The sequence below is a fragment of the Lissotriton helveticus genome, chromosome 1_1 (genome assembly GCF_964261635.1).
Source record: "Lissotriton helveticus chromosome 1_1, aLisHel1.1, whole genome shotgun sequence".
In the NCBI taxonomy this organism is placed as follows: Eukaryota; Metazoa; Chordata; class Amphibia; order Caudata; family Salamandridae; genus Lissotriton; species Lissotriton helveticus.
Window position 1 is genome coordinate 1881736696 of NC_136057.1, and position 15929 is coordinate 1881752624.

Sequence of the window (15929 nt, forward strand, 5' to 3'; positions counted from 1 at the left end):
AATTTTATAAGAAATTATATACCCCAGAAACTTACCCGACATCGACTAATATTCAGGACTATTTAGCTGACAACATTCCAGGAAACTTAGACTTACCCGAGCTTGATCAGTTATCTGACTATATCAACCAATTAGAGATTAGACAGGCGATTTTCGCCCTACCATCAGGGAAAGCGTCCGGGGAAGATGCCATACCCGTTGAAATCTATAAGATCTGCATTGAAGAATTACTACCTCTTTTTCATCAAGTTATTAACTTTATTGGGGATAACAGAAAGGCACCTGGTTCTTGGAATGTTGTTAAGCTAGTTTTCTTTTTAAAAAAAGATAAACCGTCGGAGGATTGTGGCTCAAACCGCCCTATTTCATTAGTTAATGCTGATGCTAAGGTGTTTGCCAAGGTTTTAGCTACTCGCCTGACCCTTCTTATCCCTAAAATAGTTAACCCGCAACAACATGGGTTTGTAATTGGTAGAGATACTACGGCTCATATTAATATGGCCATTACCGCCTTTGACATTGCAGAGACAGAGACCACCCCACTCGGTATGATTCTGCTGGATGCATAAAAGGCTTTTGACCGAGTGGGGTGGGACTATCTTTGGCTGGTAATGACTAGTTTTGGCTTCAGTGGCAAATGTTTAAGTTGGATTCAATCTTTGTATGACAACCCAACTGCGAAAGTGAGCTATGCGGGCCTGACCTCAACTAGCTTTTCTCGTCAGGGGTGCCCTTTGTCACCGCTTTTGTTTGCTTTATCTATGGAACCTTTTCTTTATGCCTTACAGTTACAATCTGATATTATTCCTTTTAAATGGGGCCCTCATTCATTGAAGATTACGGCATATGCCGATGACATCGCCATTTATTCTACGGATGTTATAAAGGCAGTTAAGGGAATCATTGGCGAGGCAAGCAGATTCGGTGATGTCTCTGGCTACAAATTAAACTTAAATAAAACCCAAATAATTGCTAATTATAAACCAGAGTTTGTGATACACGGATTGTGTAAGACGGCCTCATACCTAGGGGTGAAAATTTCAGCCAAAATTAAAGAGATAATAACTATAAATGATGATGCCTTAGTTAAAGCTACGATAAAGTCGTTAAAAAAATTGCATAAAATTCCCCTTAATATTATAGGTAAGATTAATTTGATAAAAATGAAAATACTACCTAAATTTCTTTATTTATTCCGTTCTATTCCTTTGTTACTGAGTAAATCTTTTTTTTAAAAACTAGACGGAATATTTAGCAGCTTCATTTGGGGGTATCGTAAAACCCGGCGGTCTATGGAGCTGCTTAAGGCTGCACCTGATAACAGGGGATTGAACTTCCCAGATTTTAAGTTGTATTTTTGGGCAACTTTTCTAGGACGCCTACGAGGTCTACTTGGCACAGATAATACACTTTATTTCTTTATTTTTATGTTAAACTCGGACTCTAAATTATTTTTGTTTAGGGTAAACAATCCTAATTATTTCAAAAGGGTGAAATTTAAGACTGCTAAGGATTTAGTTAAAATTTGGCGTAATATTTTGGTTTTCTGTCATACCTCTTTTTTTCACCCTAAACTCTTACTATGGGGGAACCCTGGCCTACCTGAAATTTTTAATGATGGCGCAACTAATAGTTGGGGTGGGTGCGGTATAAAAACACTGGGGGACTTATATGGGGCGCAGGTTTTTTGAGTTTTGAGTCACTGAAGATTTTACATAAGGCTACGGAATCTATGAGGCTTAAATACATACAATTATATGATTTATTTATTCGGAAGAGGAAACTTTTTGAATTATCAGACTCGGATATTTGGGACTGTTTGTATTCTGACAAGAATAAATCTTTAACTAGTATTGGGTATAAATGTATTAATACGTATAAGGTTGCTGATTGCTCCAAGCTGGCGGGAAAGTGGAGTCAAATGTTGGGGATCAACATTACCCCGAATATGATTAGCTTATCGCTTCGCAACAGCAAGAGGAAGAGGCAATGTTGCTAGCTTGAGGCTTCAGCAATTTAAAACTACCTGTATGCTGTATCATACCCCAGAAGAGATATCAAAATGGTCTACAAATGTCTTGTATACTGAACGAACTAAATGCCCTAAGTGCGCCCTTGCCGCTGCGGACTTGGAACATATGTTTTTTTCGTGTCCCATGCTATCAGAATTCTGTACGGCTTTGGACAAAGTAATGAAACAAAAATTGATTTGCTCCCCGTCTCTTACAGCACCTTTAATTTTACTTGATATTTACTCTGTTAATGTCCCACAGCAAATTCTAATCACTATTATATTGTCATGCGCCAAGTTAACAATTGCCTGCGCTTGGATCTCTCCTCCTCCTCCACATATCATGGAATGGTGGTCTCTCCTTAACTAAATCTATGTTATGGAATTCGCTCTGGCCAAACAAAGAGGCACAAAATCGCTAATGAAATTTGAGAAAATTTGGGATTCTTTTTGTAAGTGAAATACAATATGTGTTTAAGTTGTTGGTATTGTCGGCAACATTTGGTTTGGTTATATGGCTTTCCAGCTAGGATTTATATTCATGAATTCTGTATCAAAAGTAATTTTCATTCTGTCTATTTGCGTATTCTTTTTGTGTTTTCTTTCTTTTTGTAACAATGTGTATCTTCTGTTCTATGAGTCGCAATAAAAAAATAAAATAAAATAAAAAAAAAAAAGAGAAAAGATCTAATGTGAAACCCCATAAGGGTGTATCATCTGCAATTCTTGCAAGGTGGGTGAAAGAGGTGATGATAATGTCTGGTGTAGATGTTAGTTTGTTTGGGCGCATGCTGTTCGTGGAGCTTCTGCTTCTCAAGCAGTTATGCAAGGTGGATCTTTGAATGATATCTTGAGATCTGCTGATTGGTCGAATGACGTGTTTTTTTGCAAGTTTTATTTTAGACCTGTTGAAAATGCTGCTTCATGCCTGTTAAAAATGCTTTGAAATTGAAATAAGATTAGCCTCCCGTCTTGCCATAAAATGTAGATTTCCCCCAACCTTTATGGTCAGAAAATCTGGATTTTATTAAAGACACGGAGGCTAATATTATTCCCACTCTAAACCCAACCCATGATTTTTCACCTCTCTTCTCTTTATATTGTAGGTCATGATCAACAATAAAAGAAGAGGATAAATGAATTGGACATCCTCCTATATTGGGATACTTTGATGTTGGCAAAGAGACCTTCCTCTGAAGGGGATTTGAATTTTATTTGGACACTCTTATGCTGAATATCTGTTTATGGTTATGTCTTTCGAGAAATTTAAGGAAAGTTTCAAAAAAGAAGCAAGCGTTATGAGTGTTCTGGCCTTATTAGGTTGGAATTTCTCTTTTCAAATGTTCTTTAAAGTGGCGAGCTAAATAAAAAAGATTCCAATAATGTTAGCCTCCGTGTCTTCAACAAAATCCAGATTTTCTGACCATCAAGGTTGGGGAAAACCTACATTCTCTTCAAAAACCGGAGTTAGAGTCTTCTCTCAATAGACATAAGCAGACTAAGACACGAATGGTGAATCCATTGATGGTCTGTATTAGGGGCTTAGATCTGATAGACCTATGGCAGGAACCACATCCAAATAGTCGGAAATATTCCTGTTTTTCAGCAAAATATAAATCTGCCGCCAGATTAGATTATTTCCTCTCCTCACAAAACCCAATGTTATCCTACGGGAGGGGTAGGCATTACAATAGCAAAAAAAGAATTTTAGGGTTATTTACTACAAGCACAAGTAAAGTTTAAACGTACATGTCCAACATTTTAATTACACAGCACTCTGCCCTATGTGCTGCCTAAGGCCTTCCTTAGGGGAGAAATATATGTAATAAAAGGTGAGTGTAAGGCTTGGCAAGGGGGTCTAAATGTGAAGTTAACAGGGAAGTGTAGCACTGCCTTCAGGCTGCAATGTCAGGCCTGGGACATGTTTTAAGATGCTACTTCAGTGGGTAGCACAATAGGTGCTGCAAGCCCACAGTTAGCATTCATTTACAGGCCCTGGATATAAGACATACCACTATGGAAAGCAAATTTTGGCCGGGCAGTTGACTGGCTGGAGACCAAGATATGCCCCTCCTCTTAACCTTGGCGGGGCGTATCACCATTGCTAAGATGGTAGTGCTCCTGAAATTTGTATATCTGTTCCTCAATGTGCCAATTTCACTCACAGCTCACTTTTTCTGCACTCTCCATTCCCTCATCATCTCTCTTGTTTGGGCAGGACGCCAGCGCAGAAACGCGTATGATATCCTCATGCTTCCTCTTGCAAGCAGTGCAATGGGTGCCACGGATTTTAAATTATACGCCCTCAGTGCCCAGGCCAGCTTCCTCCACTTCTGGTTGCACCCAACGCCATTCCAGCCTCATGTGGAGATCGAGGTCGACTTGGCGGCCCCCTTGCCCCTACAGACTGCGATCTTTGCCCCTGCCAAGCCGCCATGTGGCAAAATAGACATAGTGGAGACCATGCGCTGGGACGGTCTTCGAAAATATTCTGGCTTGGGCTTGCTCTCTGCCGGTACCATGATTGTCACATATCACCCGGCGTTCCCTACGCTGCACATGACTGGGATGGCAAAACGGGCGGCTAGCATGAGTCTGACCACATTATCTGACCTCTACCCCAATGGTGGTTTCCTTTTGCTACCAGCCGAATCTTGGCCAATAAACACGCATCTTTATTACCAACTTAGAGCGTCTTGCCGGAATCTGCACCCCATGTTCCCGCAGCCCCCCACTTCGATGTCTGCCCTAGACCTGGCATACTCCTCTCCCTCCCCCCGCTGACTGGTCTCAAGCCTCTATGCCACCACGCTAGCGGCCTCCTTAATATCTACTGATCGTGCCCGCATGGCATTGAGTGAGGACTTAGGCATCAACCTCTCCCAGGCGGCCTGGCTGTAGTGTTGTAAGCAGGCCAAACGCGTATCTCCCAACTACTGCCTGCGCCTTATACATTTTAAATATCTGCACTGGCTTTACCGCTCTCCCACTGAGCTATTTAGAATGGGTCTCGCCCCTAGTGATAGATGTCTCGGGTGTTCGCCTCCTGCGGCGGACTTCTCTCATTTGGCTTGGCTGTGCCCTTCAGTCTCTACATATTGGCGCGAAGTGTGCACTAATATTACAGAGATCACCTCCTCACCTGTCCTGCCAGATCCCCTGACCTGCCTACTCGACTTGGTGAGGCATTGTCCTGATGCCTCCCGCCGGCTCACGGCCATGCTGCTCATTTGTGCGCGTCATAGAGTTGCTATACATTGGGGTCAGAGGCCCTCACCTAAGGCTAGTGCCTGGCTTTACGATGCTGTGCAATGTCAGATGCTTCTATCTGAATTTTGGGAATTAATGCTGGTCAGCCGCGCGATATCTGGGGTCCTCTCGTTTCATACCTCCTCTCCCTTAATGCCCATTCCTCTGCGACCTCTCCCGCGCTCCCTGCTGGCACTCTGCCAGTGGCGGTCACTGATGCTGGTCAATAGGACTTCTCCTCCCTCCCCTTGCTTGCTGCCATCCCCCCGCGCCTCTTGTGCCTATACTCCACCTCGTTTGGTGTCCCTAGAAGCCTTTCTCGTGCTCCACATCCTGTCACTTCACTTTGCATTCCAAGATGTGCCGCTACTGCATTATTGGCTCTATGTTGTTTATGACTAATGCGATGATTATGTTTTCCCCTATCTTGTGCTGCAGTACTGTCTGATTACCTGTAACCTGATGTACACGTTTTCTCAAAACAAAAACAAAAAATATATATATATATATATATGACTCCCAAAATGCCTGCAGCTTTAGGAGGCACTCAACAGTTCTCCGCCATCCGGCTTCTTTATCAGCGCGTATCTCCTCTTTGCACAAAGTGTTTTGCCCGACGCGTTTCAGGGAAGGAATCCCATCATCAGGGGCTGCCAACAGGAAACACACGATTAGGCATCTTCAGTTTCTCGGAACTTTATTAGTACAAATCACATGGTATGCGCAGGATGAGTTCCGCTCCGCACCATCATTTCTGGGATTTGTAGTCCAATAAGATGCCTATAGGTTCGTTTTTCTTTATAGTAAAGTCGAGTGTTTGATGTCACATAAGGCAATTTTCTTAACCTGTAGTAGGTGGCACTCGAGGTTCTGCGCGCTGCACATTTAATTATGAGTTCTGTGCAATGCTCCCAACCAGTTTAGGAGCACTCGCCTCACGTTGCAATGAAGGTTTGTGTTTCACGCAGGTGATGGTGCACTCCCCACGGCACAGGCGGATTCCTTCCCTGAAACGCGTCGGGCAAAACACTTTGTGCAAAGAGGAGATACGCGCTGATAAAGAAGCCGGATGGCGGAGAACTGTTGAGTGCCTCCTAAAGCTGCAGGCATTTTGGGAGTCATATATATATATATATATATATATATATATATATATATATTCACTGAAAAAACCATAGGTTATAGACCATATATAGTTAGGAATTTGCATTTACAAAACCTTGAAAATTCACTGAAAAAACCATAGGTTAGAGACCATATATAGTTAGCTGGACATTTTATTGACATAAAACCAATGAAATTCCATATATAGTTAGTTGCACTAACTATATATCGCGCACCCGCAATCCACTGCTGATGATGTCACATATTACATCATTCATGACATGGTCAGTGACATCACTGATGACATCACTGATGACATCTCAAATGACATCACTGATGACATCACTGATGACATCTCAAATGACATCACTGATGACATCATCTAGTGTCTGTGTGTTTTTGTAAAGTTTAAATATGTTTTACATATTGAAGAATGAGTGGATGTATGGAAGACTGAGTGTGTGTGTGGCTGGCTGGGAGGTGTGTGACTCTGTGCATATCAATGTGTACTTGTATCAGTGATTGTATAAGAGAGTAAGTATGTGTTAGTATATGTGTGAAAAGTATGGTGTTCTGTGTTTAACTGTATAGATGAGGAAATCGAAGTGTGATTGATTCTTCACAGGACTGACTAGGTGTATGAGTGCATATGATAGTGTTGTAATAATGAGTGACTGTATGTATGAGTGATTGTATGGGTGAATGAGTGAATGTGTGTGTAGACGTAGGAATCAGTGAGTGTATATGTAGTAACTGGTATTGGTGTGTCATGATGTCATCAGTGATGTCATTTGAGATGTCATCAGTGATGTCATTTGAGATGTCATCAGTGATGTCATCAGTGATGTCACTGAAGTATGGTGTTCTGTGTTTAACTGTATAGATGAGGAAATGGAAGTGTGATTGATTCTTTACAGGACTGACTAGGTGTGTGAGTAACTCCATGGATGAGTGGCAGTGTGTGAGTGTCTACATAGGTGTATGAGTGCATATGATAGTGTTGTAATAATGAGTGACTGTATGTATGAGTGATTGTATGGGTGAATGAGTGAATGTGTGTGTAGACGTAGGAATCAGTGAGTGCGTATGTAGTAACTGGTATTGGTGTGTCATGATGTCATCAGTGATGTCATTTGAGATGTCATTTGAGATGTCATCAGTGATGTCATCAGTGATGTCACTGACCATGTCATGAATGATGTAATATGTGACATCATCAGCAGTGGATTGCGGGTGCACGATATATAGTTAGTGCAACTAACTATATATGGAATTTCATTGGTTTTATGTCAATAAAATGTCCAGCTAACTATATATGGTCTCTAACCTATGGTTTTTTCAGTGAATTTTCAAGGTTTTGTAAATGCAAATTCCTAACTATATATGGTCTATAACCTATGGTTTTTTCAGTGAATTTCATTGGTTTTTTAAAAGCTAATATCTATAGCTGTAAAATATATTCTTTATTACGTGACGTATCACGTAGCCACGTGAGACGCCTCATGACGCGTCGCATAACCGTGACGTATCGGCTCTGCAGCGCAAACAAAACCCGTAACGTAAGCGTGCCGGAGCACGCTTACAGATATATATATTTTTTTTAACCTTAATTAGACAAAATCCACACGTGCACATATCTTGAGGCCTTGCAAAGGCACATCAAACAAACAGTCCCTACAATTTTGCCAACTTTGCTGGAAATCTATTCCCTTAATTTTTTTTTTACTGTTTCTCTTGGTTTTCCCCTTGTTACGCTTACCGGGACGCTACCCGGTACGCGAACCGGACGCTCCAAAAACACAAGATGGCGGACTCCCGCTACGCTGCCGGTTAGCTGCCCGGTTCGCGTACCGGGAAGCACCTCTACCGCGAAAAATCGTGGGGGACTTTAATATCCCCCTCATCAATCCTAGGGGGTCAGGAGTGGTCTACCTTGCCCCCTTTCCTTCATTTTCCCCTTTGTTTTTCACCACATCTTGTCTCTCGATCGTACCGAGAGACAAGATGGCGGCCGCTCCGGACTGTTTAGAATGTTGACAGACACCGGAGAGCCAATCAGCTTCGCTTCGCGAAGTTCCGTTACACGTCAGGTACGCGAACCGGGGCGCTAACCGGAGCGCTGTCACAGATATATATATTTTTTTAAACGTTAATTTCTGAAAATCCACTGGAGCACATATATTGAGACATAGCAAAGGCACGTCGGGCAAACCATATCTACAATTTTGCCAAGTTTCATGTAAATCTATTCAGCCGTTCGAGCTAAAAGTGAGTCCAACCGCCCTATGGAAAAATGAATGGGAAAAACGCGTTTTGGGACCCCCCTTTTTTTCTCGGCCCCCCCTTGACGAAACCCCCCCAAATTTTCAGGGGCTGCTCAGAAACGAAATGTGTCATTTTCCTGAAAATTTCAGCCAATTCCGTCCACAAACGCCAAAGTTATTAGACATAGAATTTTCAGAAATCCCATAGAGAAAAAATCCTAACTATATATACCCACTGGCTATCGCCAGTAGGTAATATACATATATAAACATATATAATCTGCATATCTATATAAATATAAATGCATGCATACATATACATATATGCATACATATGCATGTTATTTACATGAAAGTTTTAAAAACACTAATAAAAGCAAAGCTAAAAAGCCACCTCATTACAAACAGAATGGCTTTAACTTAAACGAGGGCGAGATCTATTGCATTTTCAATGCTTGTTTACTTTGGTTCTATCAAGAAGGCATTCAGATGTGTCACACATTTGCCATAAATTCTGAATGTTAGCACTCTAGTTGCTCATTAGATCACTGTAGTAAAGCTAGTGCTCACCAGGGAAGTCTGCTGCTAATCATGGTTTGCAGCCATTTTCCCGCATTTTTTATCCCGCAGACTTTCAGTCCGCATACCATTATCCCGCAAGGTCATTGACCTCGCATACCATTATCCCGCATTTTTTCAAAACGCATGTGCATTTATCGCGCATGCCTTTACAAAGAATTACGTTTTAAAGGCATGTATGGTAAATGCATTTGCGTTGTGAAAACCACGATGACGAGAGAGGTAAGTGGGTTTGTGTTAATTTTTTCGTGGGTTAGTGATTGTGTAGTGTAGTGTAGTGTTGTGTAGTGTAGTGTTGTGTTAGTGTAGTGTAGAGTTGTGGTGGTTGTTTAGTGTAGGGTCATGCTGGGGGTAGTGTTTTAGGGTTTAGGGTTGTGTTGTAGTGTTTGCGTAGTGTAGGGTCATGCTGGGGGTAGTGTTTTAGGGTTTAGGGTAGTGTTGTAGTGTTTGCGTAGTGTAGGGTCATGCTGGGGGTAGTGTTTTAGGGTTTAGGGTTGTGTTGTAGTGTTTGCGTAGTGTAGGGTCATGCTGGGGCTAGTGTTTTAGGGTTTAGGGTAGTGTTGTAGTGTTTGCGTAGTGTAGGGTCATGCTGGGCGTAGTGTTTTAGGGTTTAGGATAGTGTTGTAGTGTTTGCGTAGTGTAGGGTCATGCTGGGGGTAGTGTTTTAGGGTTTTGGGTAGTGTTGTAGTGTTTGCGTAGTGTAGGGTCATGCTGGGGTGTAGTATTTTAGGGTTTAGGGTAGTGTTGTAGTGTTTGCGTAGTGTAGGGTCATGCTGGGGGTAGTGTTTTAGGGTATTGGGTAGTGTTGTAGTGTTTGCGTAGTGTAGGGTCATGCTGGGGTGTAGTGTTTTAAGGTTTTGGGTAGTGTTGTAGTGTTTGCGTAGTGTAGGGTCATGCTGGGGTGTAGTGTTTTAGGGTTTTGGGTAGTGTTGTAGTGTTTGCGTAGTGTAGGGTCATGCTGGGGGTAGTGTTTTAGGGTTTTGGGTAGTGTTGTAGTGTTTGCGTAGTGTAGGGTCATGCTGGGGGTAGTGTTTTAGGGTTTTGGGTAGTGTTGTAGTGTTTGCGTAGTGTAGGGTCATGCTGGGGGGTAGTGTTTTAGGGTTTTGGGTAGTGTTGTAGTGTTTGTGTAGTGTAGGGTCATGCTGGGGGTAGTGTTTTAGGGTTTTGGGTAGTGTTGTAGTGTTTGCGTAGTGTAGGGTCATGCTGGGGTGTAGTGTTTTAGGGTTTTGGGTAGTGTTGTAGTGTTTGCGTAGTGTAGGGTCATGCTGGGGGTAGTGTTTTAGGGTTTAGGGTAGTGTTGTAGTGTTTGTGTAGTGTAGGGTCATGCTGGGGGTAGTGTTTTAGGGTTTAGGGTAGTGTTGTACTGTTTGTGTAGTGTAGGGTCATGCTGGGGGTAGTGTTTTAGGGTTTAGGGTAGTTTAGTTGTTTAGTGTATGCTAAAGGCATATTCGTTCTAAAAGTTTCGTTATTTTAATTTGCGGCCTAATAGTACATGCGGGATTTTTTTTGCGGACTGATGGTATGCGGGATTTCGTCATATATTCGCTAATCATACTTTCTATGGCAAAATGAACCCCCTCATTTTGTTCCTTTTTAAATTAAATGTTTTAAGAGTTACCACTTTATCAAGATGGCTTCAGGTGTGCCATACCTTTGTAATAAGTAGGACTGTTAGCACTCTAGTTGTTCTTTAGAACACTCTGGGACATTCTGTCATTGGGCTATAGTTGGGCTACATCTGGCTGATATTTGGGCTACATTTGTTTTTTTTGTCTCTGGTGGCCATCTTTGGGCTACATTGGGCTACATTGGGCTACATTTGGGCTCCAACATATATATAGCCCAATGTAGCCCAATATATATTTTTCAAAGTTAATTTTCGTAAAAACCACTGGAGCCTATATCTTGAGACATAGCAAAGGCACATCGGGCTACCAGTCCCTACAATTTTGCCAAGTTTGGTGTAAATCCATTCAGCCGTTCAGGCTAAAAGTGAGGCCAACCGCCCTATGGAAAATTGCATGGGAAAAACACGTTTTGGGACCCCCCTTTTTTCTCGGCCCCCCCTTGACGAAACCCCCCCAAATTTTCAGGGGCTGCTCAGAAACAAAATGTTCCATTTTCCTTAAATTTTCAGCCAATTCTGTCCTCAAACGCCAAAGTTATTAGACATAGAATTTTCAAAAATCCCATAGGAAAAAAATCCTAACTATATATACCTACTGGCTATCGCCAGTAGGTAATATATATATATATATATATATATATATATATATATATATATATATATATATATATATATATATATATATATATATATATATATATATATATATATATATATATATATATATATATATATATATATATATATATATATATATATATATATTCCAGAAAAGTTTCCTCACGTTTTTTGCAAGAAAGAACGCCGAGCCCCAATTTTCAATGCAGCAATGTTTATTTCATAAACAGCAGTGGCAAACACCACCCGACGCGTTTCGGAACCAGCCGGTTCCTTGGTCATATATGACATACCATTCTACAAGGGACTTACAGGTACATTAAATATGTCAATTAGGTATTTGCCAATTATATCATGTTTAGGGAAGTGAGCACAAGCACTTTAGCACTGGTTAGCAAGTGCACCGAGTACTAAAGCCAACAAAAATACATTTCAGCAAAAATTGGAGAGAAAAAGGCAAAAGGTTTGGAGGCAACCTGCAGAGAGGGCAAAATCCAACCAATACCTTGGTGGGCTTCCCTTTTCAGGTGATAGGACATGGACACTGGCCCTGTGCCAGTTCTATGTCCCCCTGAAATCAATTTGAATAAGAGAGAAAACAGGCAATAAGTCTACCCGACCATTGCACTAGTACTTATCCGTATTTTTTTGTAATCTTGGAAGAGACGCTCAACTGGTTGTGATCCCATTGCCAAAAAAATCACCACAAAAAGTGCCTATTGAGAAAGATAACACCAGAACGTCTGTTATCTATATATATAATATTCCTACAAGTAAGTTCTTGTTTCATGACATAAAAGCATACAAATTGTGATGCTTTTATGCCATAAATGTTATGAAACAAGTACTTATTTGTAGGAATATTATATGTATAGATATTAGACGCTCCTGTGTTATCTTTCTAAATAGCCCCTCTGAAATCAGTTGGATCCCTCTGTCTACACTCTTCTGAGCTACTGAATTGACCCATGGTGACTTCTTCTCCACGCCTGTGGATCCCATTTGTGCAGCACCTAACCGTAACTTGCTCACAGATGCATCCCAATAAGCAGACAGTACCACCATGATCAACAAAGCGATAGTGACTCATTCCACCCCTTGGAGTTCTGTCCCCAACCCAAGGAAAACTCTGCCCATAAGGACAGCAACCAACAGAGGCCACTGACCGCTGTCAGTGTCAAGAGATAGGTCCCTGTCCTCCCCTGACCTCTGAGCTTTCTCACAGTGGGAGGCAACAGCCCCAGATGTTAGGCACCCTTTTTCTACTCTCCTTCCCACTAATGCTGGGGTAGTACCCGAGACTGGCCAATCAGCACAGAGCCTGTACTGAGGCGGAACCAGAGTCAGGGGTGAGTCCTTCCTCTCCCTGCCCCTCCATCTGGGCCTCTGTACCACCCTGTTTGTGAGGGGTGCGCCCAGACATCAGAGCTTTCAGGGCAATCTGGAAGGCCGCCCCCCCCATAGCTCGCCTATCACAGGTGGAAACTAATTTCCCAGAATACAGTCAGTGGACACCTGGGGGCACACTATGAACTTTCTCTCTCACTTCAGGGATACCAGGGCCATGAGGTAGAAAAAGATCTGCCCCTGGGCCTGAATTGTCCTACACACCTGACAGGTTTTCTGCTCTGGGTAAACCAGCCTTTCCACAACCATGGTCTGGCTGGACTCCGTGTCCATCAGTGCAGTCACTGGGACCCCATTCACCTTGACCTGGTGGAAGGGATGACTCCCACCCTCAGAAATCACCAGTCTACCCACTGATTTTACCCACAACTAAGAGATTAGGACATGATCTATCTCTTTCCCCTGGGGACTACTAACCCCTATTAGCCACTCCTGTAGAGGTCCCACCAGTTGGTGGTTTCTTTGGAAAGACAGAGTCCCCCTGCTTGTGATCTAGCTGGGAACAATCAAAGCAGCAGGGCTGGAAATGGAGCACACTCGTCCCCCACCCACTAGAACCTCCCTCCGTTCTTCTCAGAAGGGACATAGGAACCCTTTCCTTTCCCCTTAACTTGAGACTTGGCTGGAGCTCCCTTAACCTAACCCTCACTCTTTTGGGGGTAACCTGAAACACCCTTCTTGGGGCCGCCTCCAGCTACATTTTTGACACTCTGGTGCTAACCCAGAGGTTTGCCTTCTCAGCAAGCTTCCAGAGATGAGCAAGCTTCTTATCTACCAGTTGTTAGCGCAGCTTTGTAAAACAGGTATTGAACATGTGTTCCCTCAGAATCAGGATGTGAAGTCCAGCAAAATCATCCATTTTGCTGCCCCTCACCTTGTCCTTTAATGCCTTGCTAAAATAGTCTACAAAGTCCACCCTTGACTGGTTAGGGAGTTTGTGGCTGTTCCTGAACCTCTTGCAGTATTTCCCAGAGTCAGCATAAATTGGACAGAGAAATCGCTTTCTTGGGAGCATACTTGATTTGCTTCTCTATCTCAAGTGTGAGTGTGTGTCCCTTCCCACCGTGGGCATGTACCTCCACAAGCTATCCTCCCAGTACTCCTCTGGGACTTTGTGTACCCTCAGAGCTACCTTATATGCTGAGACCCATTTATCTATACCATCTCTCACCACATAACTTGGCACCAGGTCCTTGTGTACCTGGACCCTCAGTGGGCACTGCTGGTACACTGCCACCAATATTTTATAATAATTTATTTAAGTCCTCAATTTTGGTTTTTGGCCATCGGGGCACCTTTATCACTACAACCAAGGTACACTTCTCAGGGGTCTAGACCTCACTCAGGGTGGGTCCATGTGCGTATTCAAGATGGTGGGAGCCTTTTAGTTCCCTTTGGCTCTGAACAGTAGTCTGACAAACTAGCTCTTGTATTCACTGCTAATAGTCCTGGATGCAGGTGACACTTTAGAACTCAACAGCAGGACCGGCTTCTAAGGATTCAAGGCAGGGTACAGGCAGCAAAGCAGTCCTTCCAGATAAAGCAGCAGTCTGGCAGAGTGCACAGCAGGTCACAGTGGTAGGCAGTCTTCTGAGAGTCCTTCTGCATGTCCAGTAGTGAACTGAAATGGTCTGAAACTCCCATTTTTATACCCTGATGCCCTTCTTCTGGAAGGTGGGAGTAGCTTCTAGGAAGGGTCTTTGAGGTGCATGGAATCTCCTGACTCCCCTGCCCTGGCTCCAAGCTGGCTGAAGTGACAATACAGGGTTGTTACGCCCTTTGTGTAAAGGCAGAGCAAATGCTGTTAAAGTGTAAGTGTGGCTGTCCTCCGCTCCATGCCCTCATCCTGCCAGCAGATGGCCCATTTAGGCACACCTAATCCCTCTATTGTGTGACTGTCTGGGAGAAATTCACAAAGTCTGTCAGTTACACCAAGTCATGTGACCCAAGACAGGCTGTAGGCACAAAGGGCATGAAAATGGCAACATTCTGTAAAAGTGGCATTTTCAAAACTGTAATGAAAATCCGACTTTACCATTAAAGAAGGTTTATCGTTAGAATTTCATTGGTACTAAACATGACATATCTACCTTATTACAGCGTATTAAATGTAATAGGGAATCCCCAATGTTTTCCTATGGGAGGGGGAGGACTCACAGTAGTCAAAAACAAATTTAGAGCTTTTCACTTCAAGGACATATAAAAAATTTACAAGTACATATGCAATATTTTAATTACACAGCACCATGCCCACCGGGCTACCAAGAGCCTACCTTACTGGTAGCATATGTAATACAAGGGGAGTATAAGGCTTGGCAAGTGGGGTTTAATGCCAGGTTGACATGGCAGTGTAACACTGCACCCAGGCTGCAATGGCAAACCTGGGGCATGTTTAGGGTGCTACGTTAGTGGGTGGCACAATAAGTGCTGCAGGTCCACTGGTAGATTTTAAATTCTAGTCCCTGAGTACATAGTATACTAATGTACAAAGGACTTACAAGTAAATTAAATATGCTAATTAGTTATATGCCAATCAAACCATGTTTAAGGGATTGAGCACAAGCACTTTAGAACAGAATAACAGTAATAAAGTGTGCAGAGTCCTAAAGACAACAAAAATTAATTTCAGCAAACATTAGAGGGGAAAAAGGCAAAAGGTTTGGGGGTAACCATGCAGAGAGGACCATGTCCAACACAAGGCTATCCAGTAGACTAGAAAGGGCAATGAAGGACTTTATACACCCTTCTCAGAAATGATTCTTCAGAGGGTGATGATTGAGTGGCAATACACTGGTACTGTGCCACGTTATTGAAAGAGGCAAGCACATTGATACTCCCACACCTGGTATAGTGCTGGATGCAGAACACCTTTGATAAGATGTTGTATACCTTCCTGCATTCAGGACTGGTTAAACGCAAATGTAGAGACACATTCAAACAAGATGGTAATGGCAATGGGTATATCTATCAGTGCTGCAGGTGGTTCAGTAGAGCCTTAATTACACAATTAAAAACAAAGGAGGAGAGTTTAGTGCAGAATCAATGAGAGATTAGTGATACTATCGGGGAA